The sequence below is a fragment of the Castor canadensis genome, chromosome 5, assembly GCF_047511655.1.
Source record: "Castor canadensis chromosome 5, mCasCan1.hap1v2, whole genome shotgun sequence".
NCBI classification, from domain to species: Eukaryota; Metazoa; Chordata; class Mammalia; order Rodentia; family Castoridae; genus Castor; species Castor canadensis.
In genome coordinates, this window is record NC_133390.1 from 75,801,876 (window position 1) to 75,824,531 (window position 22,656).

The 22,656-nt window shown below is 41.0% G+C and overlaps 1 long non-coding RNA gene across 1 annotated transcript in view; it reads left to right on the plus strand.

Moving 5' to 3' along the window:
* Positions 1 to 2,675: 2,675 nt before the first annotated feature.
* LOC141423067 (uncharacterized) overlaps positions 2,676 to 22,656 on the plus strand; it is a 35,745-nt gene continuing 15,764 nt past the window's right edge. The window contains exon 1 of the long non-coding RNA XR_012447723.1: positions 2,676 to 2,842. This is a non-coding gene — a long non-coding RNA (uncharacterized lncRNA). The remainder of the gene's footprint in view (positions 2,843 to 22,656) is intronic.

Below are 22,656 nucleotides of genomic sequence, written 5' to 3' on the forward strand. Positions count from 1 at the left end.
TATTCTTTCTTACTCCCTGGCCTTCATTTCTTACTCTGTACTGTGCAGTCATGACTTCAGCCCCTCTGGGCACATCTCTGAGTATAGGAAGCCTATGACCATCACCCTATACCTACAGTGCACCTTGCCTTAGCCATACAGAGCACCAGAGAACACTGAGGTGAGCACCAAGAGGGCCCAGTTGCCTGGAGGGTCCTTAAGCATTTGGGAAGTTACAGAAGTGCAGACCCCATGATCTTGGATTCCCCATCCAGCACAGGAGGTGGAGACCTCTCATCCAGGACAGCAGAGCTGAGAAGAGCATGGTGTCCTCTGGGCTGTCAGCTCTCCCTTCGGTCATTATTAATTCCTAGAAAGGCTGTGCTTAGGCCATTTTCCAGGGGGAAATGTATAACCCAGACCAAGGCTGGTTGTTGGCAGAGGCCAGAGAAGCCAAGGGCATTTATCAAGAGGGAGGCAGCGTCGAAGGCCTTCTCACGGCCACTCCTTCCTGGGGACAAGCAGATCTAAGCTCCCTCCTTCAGCTTCTCTTGCTTTCCTGGTTACACTGAAATGTCCCCATTCTGACAAGATGCTGTCCTTCAGTCAGGAAGGAGCAGCCAGCATGGATCAATTGTGGCCCACAGGAAGCTGGTCTTTGAGCCATGCCTCCTTTGGTTCTTTTTCCTTTGCATTATAAAGCCACTTTTTCCTTCCACAAGTGGGAACGTGTAATTAACGTGGGCACCTGTGACAGTAACAGCTACTATTGCTCTATACCTTCCACATCTACCAGACATTGCTAACATGTTTTAATTCTCTCAGCCACACTGTGAAATGGTTTCTATTCTCATCTTGTCTGATAGTGGGGGATGAGTTACAGATGAGTTATGTAATTTGTCTAAGATTGCACAGATAATAAGTAGGATTTGAACCCAGGACCATCAATTGCAAAGACTGATGTTTCTGTCTGATATTCAAAATTCCATAGCCAGCATCTGTGAAGATGCATATACAGGTTTGAACAAATCATCTCACCATCTTGGTCCTGCTTCCTCATCAGTAAAAAGGTGGGATTTTGGTAAACAACTGCAGTGAGAACTCACTTAAGGGCATTTCGCCAAGTAGTTGGAGGTCCAGGAGCAGAGAGAACCAGAAATCACCTGCACAGAAGTGGTGTGGGCATAGGGAGGCACCAGACCCCACAGGAGCTGAGACCTTCTTGAGGGCCATATTGATATGGTGACATTAGATGGCGAGGCTATGGTCAGAACCATAAGACCTTGGCTTGTTCTGCCTGATGATGTCACTTCTGGCAGTGGGTCTGCCTCCTTGACTCCTAGGACTTGGTGTTCAGTTCCATGAGAAACCAAATTAGGCAATAAATAAGGCAGTCCAAACTTCCTCAGTACTTCTGAGGGGAGGGAGTCACCCTGTGGATGAAATGATCAGCCTGCTACAGGTCTTATCATCATTCTCTGTACTACTCAGCTTTTCACTACCAAACCGGACTGCTGACTGTTCTCCCACTGTCCTAATCCAAGGTCCTTGTGAATTCCTCCGTGTGATGACTGAATACATCATCAACAGCATTTGGCAAGGCAGTGGCAGGTTATTTGGCAAAACATATGACCTGGTCCCTTATCATTCTCCTACCTATAAGACCCACACTTGCTTTGTTTGGATTTGGTAATGTGTCCTCAGCCTGGATGAGTCAGGCTCAGGCTGACTGAATCACAGCTTTTCTGTGACTGCTTGGTTGGAACAACAAACACCAATTCCTGGAAGGTTTAGCACATGTGTCTTATGGGAGATTTGGGTTGGAAGTGATCTCCAAACAACTTGTACTTTGACTTTTGTTGACAGTGGAATCTTTCGACGGTATTTCCAGCAAGCGGTTCTCCTTGCATGCCTTCATGGATAGAGAACTCACCACCTCTCCAGGCCAGCCCAGATGGAGGGAATAGGTCTTCATTGTTATCTTAGCCAGTCCCAAATTGCTCCAGCAGAGATGCCCTAGGCAGTCAAACTGGGGAGCCAGGATCTCCTAGTCCTGCCAAGGGCTCAGCAATGACCACTCTGCTGTCAGGTCTGAAGGGGCCTGGAGATTGGCCTGGTCCCACTGGTTGATTTTACAGAGATGGATGGAAGCACTTCCTTTAGAAGTAGGTCCTCAGTGGCAGCATCCTTTCTGTCACGGTGAACCTTGATTGTCAACTTGATGGGATTGAAAAGTAACTAGAAGATCAGTAGCGCACAGCTCTGGGTATGTCTGTGAGGGTGTTTCCAGAAAGGATTAACTAAGGGGAAACCTGCCTTGAATATGGCAGCACCATCTCCTAGACTGGTGGCCCAGAAAGTAAAAAGGGGGAACAAAACCTGGAATTCTCTCTCTCTCTCTCTGTTTCCTGGATGCTATGAGGTGAGCTGCTGTGCTCTATCATGCCCTCCCAACCATGATGGACTAAAATCTCTGAAACGTGAGCCAAAATAAATCTTTCCTCTCTTAAACTGTTTTGCTTAGGCATTTATTTGGTCACAGGATATAAAACTGACTAACAGTCCCCTAATGACCTTGACATCTAACATTGACTTAGCCCTTCCTACATTCCAGGAACTTCAATAACTGCACTATGCTGCATGACCTATTTAATTCAAGCTGCTATGAGGCGCTTGTAAGACAGAATTCACTTAACAGACGAAGAGACAGAGGCTCCAAGAAGTGAAGTAATGCATTCAATGTCACAGTGGCTGATAAATGACAGAGGCAGGACTTGAACCCAGGCCTGTCTGTAATATCTTTTCAGCTATGCTGCTAGTCTGCTAGTCTCTAGTCTAAGAACTGTCTCTGGCTTCATGGAAGGTAAGTGCTTTGACTGATTGGGACTTATAATTTAGGGATCTAAAGATGCCTGGTAGGTTCTGAGTCCATGGAAAATTCTGAGGTTGAGTTTATGTAAATAAGAAAATGAGGGGAAATGGATCATCACATGATAGAAAGCTGGTTCAACTGCTAGTCTGCACAAGTAACTGCTTCCCTCCCACGCTGGTTTGCATGTGTAGGTACAGTCTGCAGGCCTGGAGGGCACCTGCCAGTCTCATCAGGAAGGCAGTTTTCTTTCATTTCCTGACTCATATGTGTTAGGAAAAACACCGCTCACAAAGAAAAGCTCATGAGAAAAGTCTCACGTCCATAGAGCAAAGTTTAATGGCAGGCCCCAACTGCCAGGCTGGCCGGGGAAAAGATGGCACAGCAGCGATTCTGGGCCAGGCGTGGCTTTTATGGAAGGGGGAGGGTAAGGAAGTTAGCGCATTAGTAGTGTGGGGCTGTCTTAGAGCACGGGAATTTGTTTAAGGGTGGGGCTGCCCTTGCAAGTTTTTCCAGTGGTGTCTGAGGATAAAATGGCCACCGATTTACAAATGGTGACATTATTGTTCTATCAATATGACCTCCAGGTGAGGTCATGAAGAGGTTGGAAATGCCTAATATTTGATTTATAAGCATAGAGCTCCAGAAAAGACTTCAAAAATTGGAGCGGAAATTACTGTTATGTGGAAAAGAAGCTAACATGATCTTATTTAAAACAATGGAAAGAACTTTTTAGCAATCATTTCAAATTAATTTTCCCTAAGGTTAAGCCTTCTGCTAACTCAAAGCTCCAATGTGAGATTTAGCTGTGAGAATTTCTCTATTAGGAAGAGGCAGTTTCTGGGTCCTTGAGGTTTTTCAGTGCTGACTTAATTAGGCTTTAGAGCTTCCCAAGGTGCTCATCAACACTCTTAGTTGCCTCCTGTCCTCCCTGAAGAGGCAAGCTGGGAATCTGGCTGAAGTTTTCCTGGTTCCCTTTGATTTCTCAAAACACAATCTTCAGGCTGGAAGGTGGGATTTCTTAATGGTCTGAGATCCATTTGACTGAATGAATCTTCCCATTTCCCTTAAGTCAGACTGGCTTTGCTGTAGGCTTTCCTCTCTGATGGGGCCACTTTTGAAAAGAGAGAATCTGCAGAATGCAGGAAACAGAATCACCCTTTTGCCTTCTTTAGCAATCTTGGAGGGCACCTTTCAAGAAATGTCGCTTTACACAGAGGGTTTGTTCTGTTGGGCTCTGACCCTGTGGTTGGTCCACACTGGGGCTTTCTTTTTGTACCATGCTGGCAAAAGGTGGGCAGATTCAACAGTTTGCTGCGTGCAATGACTACTCATGGCTAGTCATATTTATTTTCATGAACCTTTGGACTATACAAATGTGTATTTGTTGGATAAGTAGGAGTGAAATAGATAAGTTGAATGGCACTTTATTTCAGTAATTTTGATATATGTCGAATTGCTGTCAAAACTCCATCAGTTCCAACTCCCAGTAAGAGTCCCCAACTCTAATATCTTTTTTTCCCACACCTTTGTCAATAGAAGGTAATTTCAGATTTTCATCTTAGCCAATCAAAAAGGTGACAAAAGCTTTTGGTTGTTTAGATTTGAATTTCTTTAAGAGCAAGCTTGAACATTTTCTTATGTATCTGTTGATCATTTTTCCATGGATTTCTATTCATGTCCTTTGCCCATATTTTAGTTTCATTTTGTTTAAATCCTAAGAACTATTGACCTATGCATTTGATGGATAGCTGCTTCTCAACTTATGATGGGTTACTTCCCAATTAACCCATTGGAAGTTAAAAATCTCATAACTTGAAAATGCACTTAGTGCCCCTAGCCTCCCAAACATGCCAGCTTAGCAACACATGCAGTGTAGGTGTTAGTTGTTTTCCCTCGTGACTGTCTGCCTGACTGAGTGCAAAGAGAGATCTCCTACTACACATGGCAACAGATGGGAAACACTGAAAGTCAAAACTTGAAGTATGGTTTCTACTGAATGCAGATCACTTTTGCACCATCAGAAAGCAGAAAAATTGTACGTTGAGCAGTGGTAAGTAGGAATTGTCTGCATTAAAATTTAATATGCTAATTTCAGTCCCATCCTCCCCGCCCTTCTCTCCATGGCACATGCAATGTCTTTGGAGCTGGAATTGAAATATGCAGACGAGCTTTTCTTTGTCTCTAGCCCACACATGGTCCCCAAGGCTTTCCAAGTCTGTGGCCAGGAGAATCCAGTGCTCCTGATCACCTGTGGGTCTGAAGGAAACAGGCCAACAGATGTTGCTGGTTATTCAATGGCAAAGTATTGAGGGCCCAGAGAACTCTGATTTATTTATCTGCCAAGTGTTGATTGAGTTCCTTCTTTGCACCACTAACTTCTAGGGGCTCCTTGGCCCTGAGTTTATTCTTGGGTCTCCAAACAATTCCAACTTGTTGAGTTGAGGGTAATTTAAGTCCTGTAATAAACAACTTCAAGTTATCAGCACCTTAACATAGTAGTATGTCCCATCTATGTCATAGTCAAATACAGGCATTCCTGGGTAGCCTTCCATGATCCAGGCTCTTTCTGTCCTTTTAAAAAATATGGTTTTTATCTTTATCGACATATGGTACTAGTACTTATTTATGAGATACGGCGTACATTCAGTACAAGTATAGGATGAGTATATAGATCACGATAACTGGTAAAGCTGTCCCCTTAGCCATTTATCATTTTTTTTGTTGAGAATATTCAAAATTTTCTCTCCTATTGCTCTTCCTACCTTCAACTCTTCCCTTTGCTAGGGCCTCAGAGTCCTTGTCATTCAGCTGGTGGATAAAAAAAGGAAGAATAGAGAAAACACACTTCTTAATCAGGACAACATGTTAGTGAAACATGCTGGTTCTATTATTAACACAGTGGTGAAAATTAGTCCTGTGTTCTCACCTAGTTGCAAAGGAGGCCAGAAATACAGTCCCTAGCAAAGAACCAGTTTTGGAGCAACAGCTCTATGACGTAGAAGGGAAACATCAATCTTGAGTAGTGCTAACTGTCTTGGCCACAGTCCTAGAGAGATTGAATAGACAGTGATGTTGATGAGTTGGTCCCAGCAAGGACTAAGTACTGATAAAACTCCATAGGATGCTTCCCAATCATCCTGAGCTAGAGGATATTTGGATGTGACCTTGAAGAATTTAGAGTGTGAGGTGGGGGGACTTGAGCTATTTGAAGATATTTAAGAACCCCCAGGAAGATTTGGGGTTCTGAGCTGACCATTTCCTATGCATGTCATATTCGCCATATTAAGTATAAAATTCTTCCATCTAGTACTTGGTCTTGCCCCATACATACTTATCTAGCCCTCTCCCACTATTCCTCTCTTTGCCATCTGTGTTCTGGGTACACTGTATCCTTTTATCTTCCTTACAGAACAGATCAATGCTTATCCATTAATTCTTTCATTCACTCACCCACTCACTCACTCATTCATCTGTTAAATATTATGCCTCTCTACAAAGGAACACGAACAGAATCAGTTAAGTCCCTATCCTCAGGAAGTTACAGTGCTATGTGCAGTGACCTTTTCAGAATGTGCCTTTGCTGGGAACTCAAAATGCTGATAGGAGAAAACTTTCTTCCTTGGGGAAATATCCTTTTATTGCCCTGCGTTTCTCTGAGTCAATGCTTACTGTAGACTTTGCAGTCTGGTTCTGCCATCTACACAGTGCAAGAGACCCTTCCTTCCACAGCCTTCCCAGCCATAACCATCCAGTGTGTGCTAAAGATATGCCAAGGTCAGGAATTTCACTGCTTCCTGAGGCACCCTGGCAAAATGTGCTTCCTTTTATGGAACTAAACCCCATTTATTTGGTCCTTGGAGGGCACAAGTGCTGATCTCCCCTTTGGTCCCCAGGGAGCTCCTCTCAAAGACTGGGTTTTCCCTTTAGAAAGGTCTCTCGCTAGGCAAAACTGTCTTGCTCGGAGACCCTGCTCACCTCCAATTTTATTGTGTCCACCATAGAGGTTCTCAGGCTCATCCCACCGCACCTCCGCACTCTGCCCAAGGTTTAGTGGCCATTGCTTTCCTTACCTGTCTCTGCTTCTCAGATCACTGGCCACATGCCATTTAATAGCAAAATACATTCAAACACAGCCTGAGCCAGGTGCTGGTGGCTCACACCTGTAATCTTAGCTACTTGGGAGGCTAAGATTGAGAGGATAGGGGCTCAAGGCCAGCCCAGGCAAATAGTTCATGAGCCCCTCCCATCTCCAAAATGGACTGGAGATATGGCCCAAACAGTAGAGTGCCTGCTTTGCAAGCACAAAGCCCTGAGTTCAAACCCCAGTCCCACAAAAAGAAAATAAACAACAAAAAAAAAAAACCCCAAAACCAAAATCAAAATACCCACAGCTTGACTTGATCTGATCAATTCCTGGCAGATACCTGGTCCTCTCACTGTTCAGGACTTTAAGGAAGATCTTACAAAAGGTTAAATTAAGTTTTCTAAACATTATAAATTTATTTCTTCCTTTTATTTTACCATTTGAGGCATTCTCCAAATAACACTTTTTTTGGAAAAATAAAATAGTCAGAAATTCCACAAAATACTCTTTTTTATAAAGCTGAAGCAGGCAATACGAATTTGGTATCTGTTTAATTGATTATAATTTGCACCAGAAGGTTTATGTGAGCAGCAAGTTCAAAGCCTTTGCTTTGCTTTTGGTTTCTCCTTGTGTCCCACTTGAGTGATTTCCTCTCACATCCTTCTGTGCCTGGGCCCAGAAGCCTGGTAAATAAGCAGGCCCCAGAGAGCTCCAGGGAGCCAGCAACATCCTGGAAATCTGGGGGCATGAGGTTAAGCACAAAAATGATCTCTTTCCAGGAAGCAATGACTGAACCACAATAATGACCTTGGCATTCAATTAGTCCTTGTCCAACTTTTCCCATTCTTTTCCTCTTTGCTCTCCTCATGCCAAATTGCAGAGGGGCTCAGACTGCCCCCAACTCTTCTGATTGAAGGATGCCACACAAGTCCACCCTGCCTTTGGCCTATGCCTTAGGACTTCATGTGTCCACAGAGCTGAGCTGAATCAAACTTCCTTCCCAGCTCTGAGAAGAATGTCGTTCAGGAAACTCAAATATCCAGAGAATGTGAAATACAGTATTTTAATAACACCATTTTTCACCTCTAAAAATGAAAGAGAGTTTGCTATTTGCAGGCTAGTCTCATTTACACTAGAGCACCTTCTTGATTTTGACACAAGAAATTCTTGGTGCTTTTCTCTGTCACAAAGAAGTTTTGTTTGTGGTGCTCTTGTCTGCTGGGCCAGCCCACTGGGCTGCTGAAATGCAAAGGGACTGCCTTTGCAACTATGTCTCTGGGTACTACAGCAAAGCATCAAGCAGGGTGCTAAAATTTATTTCCAGATACTCTGCCTGGTCTTAAAATGAAACTATGAGGTTAGCAGCAGGGCAGAAAGAACTCTGGTGTCCCTTAAGCTATTTGGCTCCAACACAAGAGGATAAACTTTTCCAGATATTTTACTTTCAGTTGATACTCTTCCCATGGTCAAAGTGAAACCCTCTTCAGTCAACACAATGGAGATTTTGTTAAGAGTCAAATTCCACAATTTTGCATTGTCTGGATAGGCTGTTGGATCAGTTCTTTTCTTTGTTGAAATAACTACATATTTACACCATAATAAAGATGCTCAAATTAAAATGTCATTTAAAATGACATTGAGGGCATAATTCATATCCTTGGGCTACTGAGCTCCAAACAATTCACTACTTAGGAATTGGAGGAACTAATTCCCATTGTAGCAGTACTGACTTTTCCAGATGAAGCTGGCCTATACAAACCTACTTTGAGTATGTGTGATTTCACTTAAAACGCGTGACCTGGCACAGAGACCTGATGCAAAATCTAATCGTTCAGGGAAATGCATAGTCCTTTCAGATCACTTTATGAAAAAGAGAAATCTTACTTGAAGCCAGAATTTTTAAAATACAGAACCAGAGCCTTCTGTGCAGTAGCTGACCCTATTATTCACTGAGGGGGAAGAAAGGAAGGGGAAGGGACTAGAGAAGGGAAAAGCCAGGTTACTGGGGCAAACTCCAAGTTCTTGACATTTTCCTGCGTTCCTGTCTTTTTCACTGGCTTGGGGTTTGCACTTCCGCTCTTCTGCTTCCTCCCCACCTGGGAGGAAGACAAGAATGTAGAGAAATGGGGGTAGAAGGGAGAAAGGGGAAGTAGGCCTTTGAACATACATCCTTGAGTCAAGTGAGTATAATTTGCAGATGTGAAATACATTGAAAACATTTCTTTGACTTTGAAAATGCTTTTGACCCTGTTACACAAAAACTTGCTTTACCAGCTTGGGAGACAAATATGACTACATCTGTTTGTAATGTTCCAACTAATCACTATAGCCACCCCCACAGCCAAGTTCACAGGAAGTCTTGTTTCTCTCAGGACTTCCCACCGTGTTTGTCCAAGAATTCTGGGGCTCTCTCAGCCTGAAGAGGCCTGGTGCCAGCTAAAGAGGGAAGGAAGAAAACCACTAGGGTCCTGCTGAGAAGACCCTGCTGTATCCCCCTCAGTCTTCCACATCAATCAGTGTGGGGTACAGGGTCTGAGCTTGGAGGAGGGCTAAGGTTCTTTGTTTTCCAACTTCTCCTGGTTCCTGGGGAGCTTGTGGGGAGGGGGAGATCTACTTGGAGTTCTTTCTTGCCAGCTGGCTCGAGAGCCAATCATCTCAGCTCATCAGAGAACTTCTAATAATTCGTGTCTTCAAAAGGAAGAAGTCAGGGTTGCTTTTGAGCTCCTTGACCTCTGCAAGTTTGCCAGCCCTTTCCCAGAGGTAGGGCAGCAGGGTGAAGAGGGACCTGCTTCTGCTTGGTTTGGAAAATCTCCAAGTCTGTGAACAATTCTAGGTTTAACTCCCTTCTACTCCCAAGGAGAAATCTATGTCCGTTGCAGGAAGGTCTCATGAGACAGGAGAATTGTGATGTTTTATTGTGTCATTTGTTTGACACAAGGGCTTATAAAATGCAAAATGTAACCCAAAGAAATATACCTCCAGCTGGGTGCCCAGTAGCTCACACCTATAATCCTAGATACTCAGGAGGCAGGGATCAAGAGGGTCACAGTTCGAAACCAGCCCTAGGCAAACAGTTCTCAAGACCTTATCTTGAAAAAAATCCATCACACACAGAAAAGAGCTGGTGGAGCTCAAGCAGTAAGAATGCCTGCCTAGCAAACGTGAGGCCCTGAGTTCAAACAATTTATCTCCACCTCAAATATCTGCCTCAGGTAGACAAGACATCTGGTAGCAGCTCATTTGTTTTAGAGTCTGTGTGCTTAGAGTATATATAACCTGGTCTTTGACCACTGCTTTCTTTTCCCCAAAATTTTATTTTAAAATTTTCAACCCTATAGAAATGCTTCAAGGGCAGTACACAGTGATGTGCACTTATTATCTGTGTACTTTTCTGTATGTATAATTTGTCAATTAAAAATTAAGACTAGTACAACAAATACTCATATATTCCTCAGCTAACTTCACAAGTTTTAATATTTTGCCACATTTATACTGTTCTCTCAGACATACAATACACATATATTCATTTATATGTATTTAGATGTGTATATATAAATATATATGTATCTTCTAATTTTGTTTAACCATTTGAAAATGTCATAGTCAATATGATTCTTCACCTTTAAATACTGTGCATTACCTATGAATAGAACATTATCCTACATAACCACAATACTAATAACACTTTGAGGAAATTTGCCATTGATATAAAACTATTATCAGATAGGTGGTCTATATTCAAGTTTTCCAAATCTATTATGGATAGACTAAAAAAAAACTATTTAGGATATGATCAAACATCACACATTGCAGTTACATGCCACGTCTTTTTAATCTCTTTAAATCTACAACAGTCCTCCCGACTGTAGTTTTTTTTTTAATACAACACTGATATTTTTGAGAAGTCCAGGCAAGTTGTTTTGCAGAATCTGAATATTTTTGATAGTTTCCTCATGATTGGTTTTATGTTAAACATTTTTGACAGGAATAGGACATAGATGATATGTTTTACTTCCCATTGTATTTCATGGTGGGACGGCTGATGTCTGTTGGTCCCAGTTTAAATGATGTTAAAGTTTGATTACAATTAAGTAATGTTATTTATTTGTTCAATTAGAGTGATGCCAGCCAGATTTCTCCTCTGTGATTTACTGCACGTGTCAATTGGAAAGACTATATGTATGGAGAGAATTCTAAATAATAATAACCAGAAGAAAAGACTCTAAGCTACTAGGTAACATAATGGGTCAGCTTTATTTCTTCTGTTCACTTTAGCTTCCTTACAGGATTTCACCCCATCCAAGGCACTTCTCTAGCAGAAATGCAGGAGGATGTGTTTACATTGATAACCTGCTGTTTGTCACTCTGATTCATTCCCATTTGAGCTAAAGGTCTTCATCATCCTCATTGATTTAAAGATGTTCTCTGAATGAATCTGGCCTATCCAGCCAGCCCAGAGAGAGTCTCTGCTGACTCCCCATCTTTCCCTGGGCAGAAGCTGGCCTGCCGCCCAGCCTCTTTTTTAAAGAGTCATGCCTATGTTTGTTTCCCTCTCTTAGGAATTACGAATGATTAGATTAAGAGAAAATTCATGTTCCAAATTAATCTCATTAACATGACACAAGATTTAACATTATAACACACACACACACACACATCTCAGAAGAGTTTCAAAATAAAGGATAAAGGAGAAAAAGGGTCCATATGAACATGAAGATTCATAGAATCTATCTTCAATAGATAGATACTATGATACTATGCAGTATCTATCTTCAATAGTATTATCTATTTAGTATTGAAGATAGATATTATTACAATAGAAGCTATCCAATCTTGATATCATGGAGAAAAAAATGATTTGACAAAATGAATAGAACCTTAGTGAATGATATTGAACTTGTCAAAGATATGCACCATTGTCATGTCAGAAGCAGAAGCTAGAGATAATGGAGCAGGAAGAAAAGAAGAACACCTGAAGGAACGTTAACTGAAAATCCCAAAGTCCGGTGAAATGCACACATTTACTGGTTCAGGAAATCTCTACCCCCAACCACTATATGCAAAGAAAACCATGTCTAAGAACATCCAAGTCAAACAGCTGAAAACTAAATACAAAAAAACTCTTGGAAGCAGCCAGAGAAAAATGACACATTACATGTAAATAATAACATCTGTCTTCTCATCAGAAACAATGGAGGCCAGAAGACCAGTGGAATGACATATTTTAATCGCTGAAAGAGACTTCTGGTTTCAGCTCCAACATGTGAAGACCTTGGAAGTCGTGACTCCCATCCTCATAACAAGAAGAAACTGAACAAATGGAACTTAGGAACTTTCATGGACCCATCAGAGAGGTGAGGTATCAGGGCACACTGCCATCATGCAATCTGGAGAGGCAGATGAATCCAGTCACGAGCAAGATCTATATACTGGGGCAGAAGCCACTAGAGCCTACTAAATGGAAATTCTGATGAACTGTTGGAGGCTGGAGGACTAATGTGAGGGGAAGAGGTTTCTGGGGGATGCAGTTTTAGAAGGGACTCCACACTTTTGTGGTTTTCGCCTTCAGGAACCTCACCAGCTTCTCATGGTGAAGAGCCAACAAAGATACCCTCATGGCTCTGGATAAGGTTGTGAAAGAGCATTCTCCAGAAGAAAGGCCTGCTCTCCAAGGAGAAGGACTTCACCAGAGCCTTTTGCCTTCAGGGGAAAAACATTTCTTCTACTTTAGCCCCTTATGTTACCTAAGGTGGCAATGATGGTGGAAAGTTAAGAAACACCTGTAAGGGTCACAGCCAAAGGACACAGGCCCACTAAAATGCTATGATTTAATCATAGGAGCATAAAATGTGTAGCTCCCCATCCTTGGCTGCCATACCAAAATGATTTCAGCATAATTATAGTGAATTGCAGCTGAAAGAGTTGAAGACACAAATCCTTTCTAAGAAAGAGATGAGAATAAAGACATTATAGGAATTTAAAGTGTCTGGCCTCAACAACTTCAGAAAACATTAAACATAGCTCAGTTCCCAGCCAGACTAACATAAAACCTTGCATGGAAAGCCTACTTACCTCAGCAACTATTATTCAACACATGCCTGGCTTTCAACAACAATTTAAAAAAGTTATAAGGTATGCTAAGAAGCAAAGTCTAAAGACACAAAGCAAGCACTAGGAACAGGCCCAGATATGATGCAGTTGTTGGAATACAGGGAGTTTAGGACAACTATGTTTAATATGTTAAGGGTTCTATGGAAAAAGGAGAAAACAGGCCAAGAACAGATAATGTAAGGAGAGAGATGGAACACTAAGCAAGGAACATAAAGAAATACTAGAAATAAAAAACACTAACATAAATGAAGAATGCCTTTGATGGGCTCATCCGTACACTGGACATGACTGAGAAACAATTAGTGAGCTTGAAGATAGGTCAATAGAAACTTTTTGGGCAAGAATGCAAAGAGAAGAATTTTAGAACAAAACAAAAAAAGAAAATCTAAGAACTTCAACACAATTACAAAAGAGGTAACATATGTGTAATTGGAATACCAGAAGGAGAAGAAAGACAAATAGAGCTGAAGAAATATTTGAAGTAATAAGAACAAAGAACTTTTCCCAATTAATGACAGACACTAAACCACAGATTCAGGGAGTACACAGAACATCAAGCAGGATAAGCCAAAAACATCTATACTTAACATATTCAAACTACAGAAAACCAGACAATCTTTGAAGAAACGAGGAGAGGATTTACCTAGAGAGGAACAAAAATAAGAAATTTAGTGCATTTCTCCTTAGAAATCATGCAAGAAAAAGAAGATTGTCTACAATATTTGAAGTGCTCGAAGAAAGCCCGCCAGCTTAGAGCTCTATATCCAGTGAAATTATCTCTCAAAAAAAGTGAAGGAGAAATAGAGTTTTTCACATAAAGACTAAGAGGATTTATGAGCAACAACCTGCTCTGAAGAAATGTTAAAAGCAGTTCTTCAGGGACAGGAAATATGATGTAGGTCACAAACTTGGATCTGCATAGGGACAGGAGGAGCACTGGAGAAGAAATAAAGGTAAAATAAAATCTTTTCTTTTTCTTATCCTTAATTGATATCAAAGATAACCATTTGTTTAAAGTGGTAAATAATGATGTATTGGGTAATTATAGCAATATGAAAAAGTGAAATGAATGACAGTAGTGTCACCAGGGATTAAAACAATTGGGAATACTGTAGAATAAGGTACCTATACCATCTGTGAAGTGGTGGAGTGTTACTTGAGATGTTTTTGTATTACTTTAAGGGCTGGCAACATGGCTCAAGTGGTAGAGTGCCTGACTAGCAAGTACAAGGCCCTGAGTTCAAACCCCAGTGCTGTACATATGTACATGTGTTATGTGTATGTGCATATGTATGTATGTGTGTATGTAGGTATGTACGTGTCTAAAATGCACTTTATAAACGCTAGGGCAAGCACTAAAAAAATTTAATAAAGGATAGATGGTATTCTAAGGAGGAGATCAAATGAAAGCATATGAAATGCTCATTACAATCAGAACCGGCAGAAAGCAGGAGGAAATATACAAAGAACAAATGTAGCAAATAGAAAATAGTTACAAATACAATAGATATCAATCCAACTCTAACAAGAATTATTTCAGATGTGAATAATCTAAGAACGCAAATTAAAAGACAGTGTCAGACTGAATTAAAAAGACTTAACTATACAATGTCTACAAGAAACATTTTAAAAACTCAGATACAGTGAGAACAAAAAGTTGGAGAAAGTTGCACCATGCTAACACTAATCAGAAGACAGAATAGCTATATTAATTTCAAATAAAGTCTACTTCAGAATATGCAAAATCATCAGAGATAAAGAGGGAAATTTCATGTCTCCAAGAAGACATAACAATTCTAAATATGTATGCATTTAACAACAGGAGTCAATATATGTGACACAAAACTGATATAACGAAAGAAAAAATTGACAAAATCCACTACTGTAGCTGGAGACTCGCACACACCTTCATCAGGACTTGATAGATAAGGCAGGACTTGATAGATAGATCAGTAAGTTGACCTGAATGGGACTATCAATCAGCTTGATCTTGCTGACATTTCTAAAATTCTGTACCCCAAACCAGCAGAATACCCATTCTTCTCAAGTTCGCCTTTAACATTCACAAAGGTACACATCCACAAAGGTACACATCCCCTGTCTATAAAACACACCGTAACACATGGAAGAGGACAGAAATCATACAAACTATGTTTTCAGACCACAATGAAATAAAACTAAAAATCAATAAAAAATGGCCAGAAAAATCCCCATATATTTGGAGATTAAACAACACACTTCTAAATAACACATGAGTAAAAAGTCTCAAGAGAATTTTTAAAATATTTTAATTAAATTAAAATGAAAATGTAATTTATCAAAATTGGTGAGATGCAGTGAAAATAGTGTTTTAAGGGAAATTTATAGCATTTAATACATAGTTTAGTAAAAAGAAAGATCTAAAATCAATAACTTAAGCTTCTACCTTAGAACAAGAAGAGCAATTTAAGCCTACAGTAAGCAAATCAAAAACAGAGAAATGCCAGATGTGGTGTGCACATCTCTAATCCCAGTTGCTGCATGGGGGAAGAGATAGGAGAATCGTGAGTTTGATGCCAGTGTGGGCCAAAGTTAGCAGGAGATCCTACCTCAGAAACACAGTACAAAAACAAAAGGGCTGGAGGCGTGGCTAAAGAGGCGGAGACATTGCTTAGCATGCACAAAGCCCTGAGTTCAATCCCCTCCCCCAAAGAATAAAAATGAAAATGAAATCAATAGAGAAAATAAATGAAGCCAGAATATTTTTTTTCTTAGACGATCAATAAAATTGATAAAGCTCCAGCAGATTAACAGAAAAAAGAGGAAAGACAATTTACCAGTAAACAGAAATAAAGCAAGCTTATCTGCTGATTCTGTGGAACAAATCCATGCTCACAAATTTGGTAAATTACATGAAATTACCAAATTTGTGATCTTTGAAAGACTCAAGTTTCTAAAACTCAAGTTTAGCATGGTGGTGCACTCTGGGGCTCAGGCAGGAGGGTCATGAGTTAGCCTGGGTTTATATAGCAAGACCTGTCAGAAAAAGCCAAAAAACACAGACAAAACAAAGCACCTACTAAAACTCACACACGAGAAATAGATAATCTGGATGGGCCTATATCTGTTAAGGAAAATGAATAAACACCTACACTTCCAAAACAGAAAACACCCGGGTCCTATAGTTTTGCTGGTGAATTCTATGAAATATTTAAGGAAAAGAAGTCCTTCAATGGAGTGCCATTCCTCCATCATCTCTTCCAGAAAACATTGTTCATTAATTTTAATAAGTGTACAATACTAAGGAAAGATGTAACAAAACAAATTTGGTGTGGGCATATGAGAGCACTGTATTATCTTCACAATTTCTCTGTAAATAAAAAGCTGTTCTAAAATAAAAGCTTAATTTTTAAAAAGTGTGAAGTCCTGAACGAAAAACTGTCAACCCAAAATTCTATACCCAGCCTGTATGCATGCAGTATGTTTGTATGTGTGTGTATATATATATTCATAAATATTATGAAAATTTTGGATAAAGGAAAGCTAGGAGAACTCTTGTAAGCAGACCTGTACTTCAAGAAATACTAAAGAAAGTTTAGTACCAGTAGAAAATAAAATCCTTAAGAAGAATAAATAGTACCAGAAATGGTAACTATGTAGGTGTATACTCTTCCAGCCATCACTATTCTCTTTAATTCCTTTAAAATATATCTTACAGTTTACAGCTTTGCATTATGGGGTTTATAGAATATGTAAATGTAATATTTGTCAAAACTACAACATGACAGATTAGAGGTTGAAATTAGTATGGACTTAGAAGATTCTTATATTGTAAGAGAAAAATATTAATTCTAAGTAGACAGTGAAAAATCTAAGTATACATGTTGAAATATCTAGAGCAACCATTTAAAAGCAATGCAGATATACAGCTAAAAGCCAACTGAGAAATTAAAAGAGAATTCTAGAGAATATTCAGTTAGCTTCAAAGAAGGCAGAAAAGGAAGAAGAACAAAGACCAAATGGTACAAACAGGGAACAAAGAACAAAATGTTGGGCCCAAATCCAAACACACCAATAATTACATTGGACATAAATGAACAGTTTTAAAGACAGAGATTGTCACAATGGGTTAAAAAAAAGATCCAATTATATGATGTCTAGAAAAGATGTGCTTTAATGATAGTGACAAGAATGAGGTAAGGATTTTCACTCTTACCACCTTTATATGACTCTGTCCTCTGGAGGCCTAATTACTATAATACAGAAAGAAAAACAAACAAAAGGCTTAAAATTGGAAAGGAAGATGTGAAACTATCTTTGTTTGCAAATGATATGGCTGTTTACATAGAAAACCTTAGTAAGTCTACCAAACAATTATAATAACTAATAAATGAATTTAGCAAAGTTTCAACAAAGAAAGCTAATATACAAAGGTTAATTACATTTTTGTATGGTTTCAACAAACAGGTGGAAAATGAAATTAAAAAGCAAGTCCATTTATTACAGTGCTCCCAAAGCCTGTAAATCTCTGAGGTACTTGTCTAACAAAATATGAGAGAAAGTATAGAAGATTTAAATAAATACAGACATATATATCATGTTCAAGATTTAGAAGACTCGATATTGTTAAGATGGAAATTCTCTCTAAAATGACCTACAGATTTATCACAATAACCTCAAAAATTCCAGTGAAATTTTACAAAACACAAATTGGCAAACTGATTCTAGAATCTATTTGGAAATGCAAAGGAAGGACTTTCTTTATTTTAAAACTAACTATAAAGCCATAGTAATGAAGACAGTGGCATGCTGGTGAAAAGATAGACACCAAAATTAATGGAAGAAGAGTAGAGAACTGAGAGATAGAACCACACATCTATGGTTGATTGACTTTCTACAAAGGAATAAGTCAGTTTATGGGGGAACAAACAACAAATAGTGCTTAATCAAATGGATAGCTCTATGGAAAAAGTGGACACTAGCTTCTATATCATACTATGCAGAATAATTAACAAGACATGAATCATAGAACCAAATATAAAATGTGTAAACGTAAAATATCTACAAGAAAATACAGGATAAAATATTCACAACCCTGAGAGTAGGAAAAAAAATTTCTTAGTTCCAACAAAGCATATTTCATAAGATAGAGAAGTACATCAGATTTCTTCAGAATTACAAACTTTTGTCCTTTGAAGGACACATTTGAAACATGTCAAGGAAAGCCACAGACTTGAGGAACTTTCTTTGTGCAAGTCCCTGTATCCTAGAAAGATATGGTGGGCAGAAGACCTAAGGAGTCAGGGTAGACCAAACACCTAGGATAGTGTCTGCAGGGACAAAATGTATATGTGTGGAAGACCCAAATGCCCAGAAGACCAAATCCCATGAGAACTGAATGAGGAACACATGTTAGAGGAGACACTGAGGGACAAGTAAAAGAAAGGGGTGCTTTACTTAGGGAGAAAGAACGTTTTGAGTTTGTTCCTCTGAGAGATGTCACATAGTGTGACTCAAGAAGGAGTTATGACTGTAATATGTTAAGGGAATCTGAATGTTTGAGAGTTGCATTCCCTCCCTATTCTAAGTCTGATAGCAATCATGGTTGGTCCTCCCTATGCTGGTTCTATCTTCACCTTTCCATCTACACCTTCCCTTCTACCACTGTGCTCTGCTTAGACACAGGGAGGAGATGTTGGAGATGGTGCATCTTGCTGGCAGAGTCCTAGTCTTAGCTAGGTGTCCATGCTTCTTCCATGCAACTCTGGGGTGGAGACAAAAGTGCCATTTCCAGCTCTGGAGCACAAACTCCTTGCCAGTGACTGGCGGATGCGAGGGCATGCAACCCATTTTAGCTGACCATTTAATCATCAAGGGAAGAAGCCTGAGTATAATCTCACTGCTCCTGTGTGGAATAACTTTGCTATCATTTTATTAACATTTAGACTGATCTAATTCTTACTTTGGCTTGAAAAAGTCCAGCTGGGAGCTGTGGTCTGGCCTCAAGGAAACAGATAAGGGAAGAAGTAGCACACAGTCTAGAATTTTAATGGATGCCCTCAGCAATCTGTGTACTCACTCTGTCTTCTGAACATATCAAAAGACCACAAATCAAACTGAACACTTCAGTTGATCCTCTCTTAACTGACAGTTATCTCCACCTTGCATTCCTTTTATCAAATAAGCTAAGCTCCCCAAATCCTATACAATTGCCGTGTGTTCTACTAATCTAGGTTTTCAAACATAATTCTCTAATTTCCCCACCACCTTCAATTATTTTGCTCTTGTTTCAATATTGTTTTACTTTCGTGTCTAAGCCTGTAACAACTCTGTAATAATTGGGACAATTAGATGGAGAGCAGAGGAAGAGCGTTCCAGAGACACAGCTGTGTGGATTTTGTCTTGATTAGGTAGATATGCAACCCACTAAGTGGTCTAAGTGCTGTAGACAAAGGGTCATGTGGCAGTGTGAGAGTGGCCACAGCCAAAGTCTGTCTAGAATCTGGGTTGTGTGGGGGAAAAAACTGTCTCTCCCTGGATGTCTCAAATAATGCTGTGTTCCCCTGATCTGAGAGATGGGGGCAGTGGCAGTGAGGGTCTTTTGGGATAAAAGGTGGGTTTAGAATAAGACCAAAGACTAGGGCAAATTTCTTTTCTTTTCTTTCTTTTTTGGTCGTACTGGGGCTTGAACTCAGGGCCTTCACCTTAAGCTACTCCACCAGCCCTATTTTTGTGAAGGATTTTTCAGCTTAGGGTCTGGCAAACTATTTGCCCAGACTGGCTTCGAACTGCGATCCTCCTGAGCTCTGCCTCCTGAGTAGCTAGGATTATAGGCATGAGCCACTGGTGCCTGGCTTTGGGGCAAATGTCTTTGAAATAATGAGCGCTAAAATTAGAGCTGAGGTTCCCTGGTGTGGCCGACAGTGCCAATTCAAAGTTGAAAAGAGATGGCAGTGAGACAGATCAAAGGGACCTGACTCTCCATAGGTCACAGGGGTGGGGGGCAGGTGAAGCACTGTTAAATATTACTAAATTCTGTTAAGCTCTGTTAAATGCTGTTGGACTTTCTTTAAGTCTTTACTTGTAAACATCCTATAATTTTTTTTCCGTGAATGGTTGAAACTACCAGGAGCAGTCTATTCAGTCCTTTGAATGGCAGTGGATAGACCCTTCCCCTACACCTGGCATCCTGGAGTAGGAAACTGCCAACCAAGCAGCCCCTTCTCTGGCAACCTGCCTGACTACCCTCATGGCAGCCAGCTGTTTCAGACACTTAATGATCACTCTGAGAACACACCTGCTGCTATAACCACTGCAACTAACACCATGGACTCCTCCTCCAAAACGCCTTGCCCCAGTCACAACCACTCCAGACAACCTACACCAGCTGTGGAGGGCAGGATTCCAGGCAAGACAACTGAGCTTCAGCCGACCCTGCAGCTATTCTCACGGAAAATGGGAGGGGGAGCACTTCCTAAGTAACTCAGCAAGAAACTAGTGATTGGAGCAATGGAGGACTTGTGATTGGTCCTACAGGTCTTATGCAAGGCCTGTGATTGGTCTCTATGCAGGTCTGTGATTGGTGGAACTGGAAGCTGTGCTATAATTGGTGCAAATATAACCCTTCATGCCATGCTCATGCAGGTACACTCCCTCCTGGCTGTCTACCCAGGTTGCTGGACTCACTTTTTGAATCAGTTCAGAGATACCCTCTTGTGCTTCCCTTTGGTGTTGCCACATTAGGCTGGAATGGTCTTTGCCTACATTTAATTTTTATCATGAGTATAGTGAATTGAGCTGGAAGCATGAAGAGGAGATAGTGGAACAGCAGTGGTAGCCCTCCTGGGCGGCAATGACAGCAACAACAGCAGCAGTGGTAGTGGCAGGGACAGTAGCAGCAAGAGGGTGGATGAAGAATTCCAGAGAACAGCTAGGCAGGAGTAGTGAGGAGCAGAGGTAGATCATGAAAGCATAGAAAATGTGACAGAAGGCGGAAGTCCCAGACTGCAGAAGGCTGTGAAAGCCAACAATGAGAGACTGTGGGCCCCAGTCACTGGAAGAGTTCCAGGGAGCTCTGGAGTCTTAAAGGCCAAGGGTGCCTATACCCCAGGCTTGGGAGCTCCAACACTAGCTGACGCTGACTGTTGCTGATGGCTGCTGCCACTCACTGCTGCTAAAAGCTGGGGATTTCACTAGTTGCCAAGTACTACCCACTAGCAATCAAAACCCTCAGCACTAAAGCCTCCGCCTGGGCACTTGGAGCTGTAAGTCTGACTTCTACAGCCTAGAGCCACAAGTCTCTAGTTTTCAGGACCTGGTGCTATAAGCTTCTGTTTCTGTCAGCTCAGTCCATAAGCCTTTGGTACCCAATGCTAAGACAGCTAGTCCTTGCCAGCTTGTACTTTCCATCCTAGAAAAGCAAAAGGACCCCAGCCAGCTCCCTGGCAACAGCAAGGCTTCTGTTGATGGAGTTAAGATAATGTGTCTGTTTGGGATTTGTCAATCTTTCAAGTGGATGCTTAATAACCAATTAATTTATACTTTTTCCTGCAATAGGTGCAATTTCTGGCAGCTCCTGCTGGGGTCTGATGGGGGGACTCTGGTTTGATCTTAAGGGAGCAGTTGGGTCCCCCAGGGACTCAAGAAAAGGCACTTTTCCAGCTTCAAGGCATAAAGGAGAACTGCTTCTCAGAGCTGTCAGTTCAGGTACAGATGAAGAAAGAAATCCCGAGAGTATAAAATCTGTGCTCTCAAACCACCCAAGAAGTAAACAAGGCACTTGAGCAGTTGTAGGAGCAAAAGACCCACTGGTTGCCCTTTCAAGGAGAGAAGAAAGCTACAGAAATAATCACAATTTGTCATGTGTTCAGCAGTTCTTAGGTCTGAACCTCTCACTGCCTCTAGGATCTCATCTGACCCTCATAAATGCACAGAGCACTGGTCTGGAAGTGGGCAGAAGTTGCCCCCGCCCCAAACTCAGGCTGTTCCTATTTTCAGTTCCTTTCTGGAGAGTCCAGGTTATGATGGATGCTTCACAGGTTGTTGTGGGGTCAGGGATAGCCATCCATCCAGAAAACACTTGTCCAAGATCATTAGTTTCCAACCGGGAAATCATTAAGACAGGATTCCCATACTCCAAGAAAGCCAGGCTGTGGAGGAAGTCACCTCCCCTTTCTAAGCCATCAGCATTTTCCTTTACCAGAGACTACCTATCAGCTTAGTGTCACTAACTCTAAGAAGCCTTCCCTCACTTAAGTATCACTACCTCCCAACAAGCTGGATTAAATTCCCTGTTCAGTATTCCTGTTGCATCCTCCATTGTAACAATTAGCACATGTGTAATTACCTGTTCAGTGTCAGTTTGTATTCTCCACAGGACTGTAGCATCAATGAAGGTAAGGACTGTCTCAGGCACCACTTGAGACACTAAACACTATACCTGGCACAGAACAGATGCTTGATGGAGTTTTGGTAAGACAAACTAATTTGGGGAGGGATGATATTATGGCTCAAATAATTTCCCTTCAAAGTTCAGGTTTTGGAGCTTCATGGCTAATATGATAGAATTAAGACCCATGGCCTTTAAAAGGTGGTTAGGTCAACGAGGGCTCCCTTCCCTCCTGAATGGGAT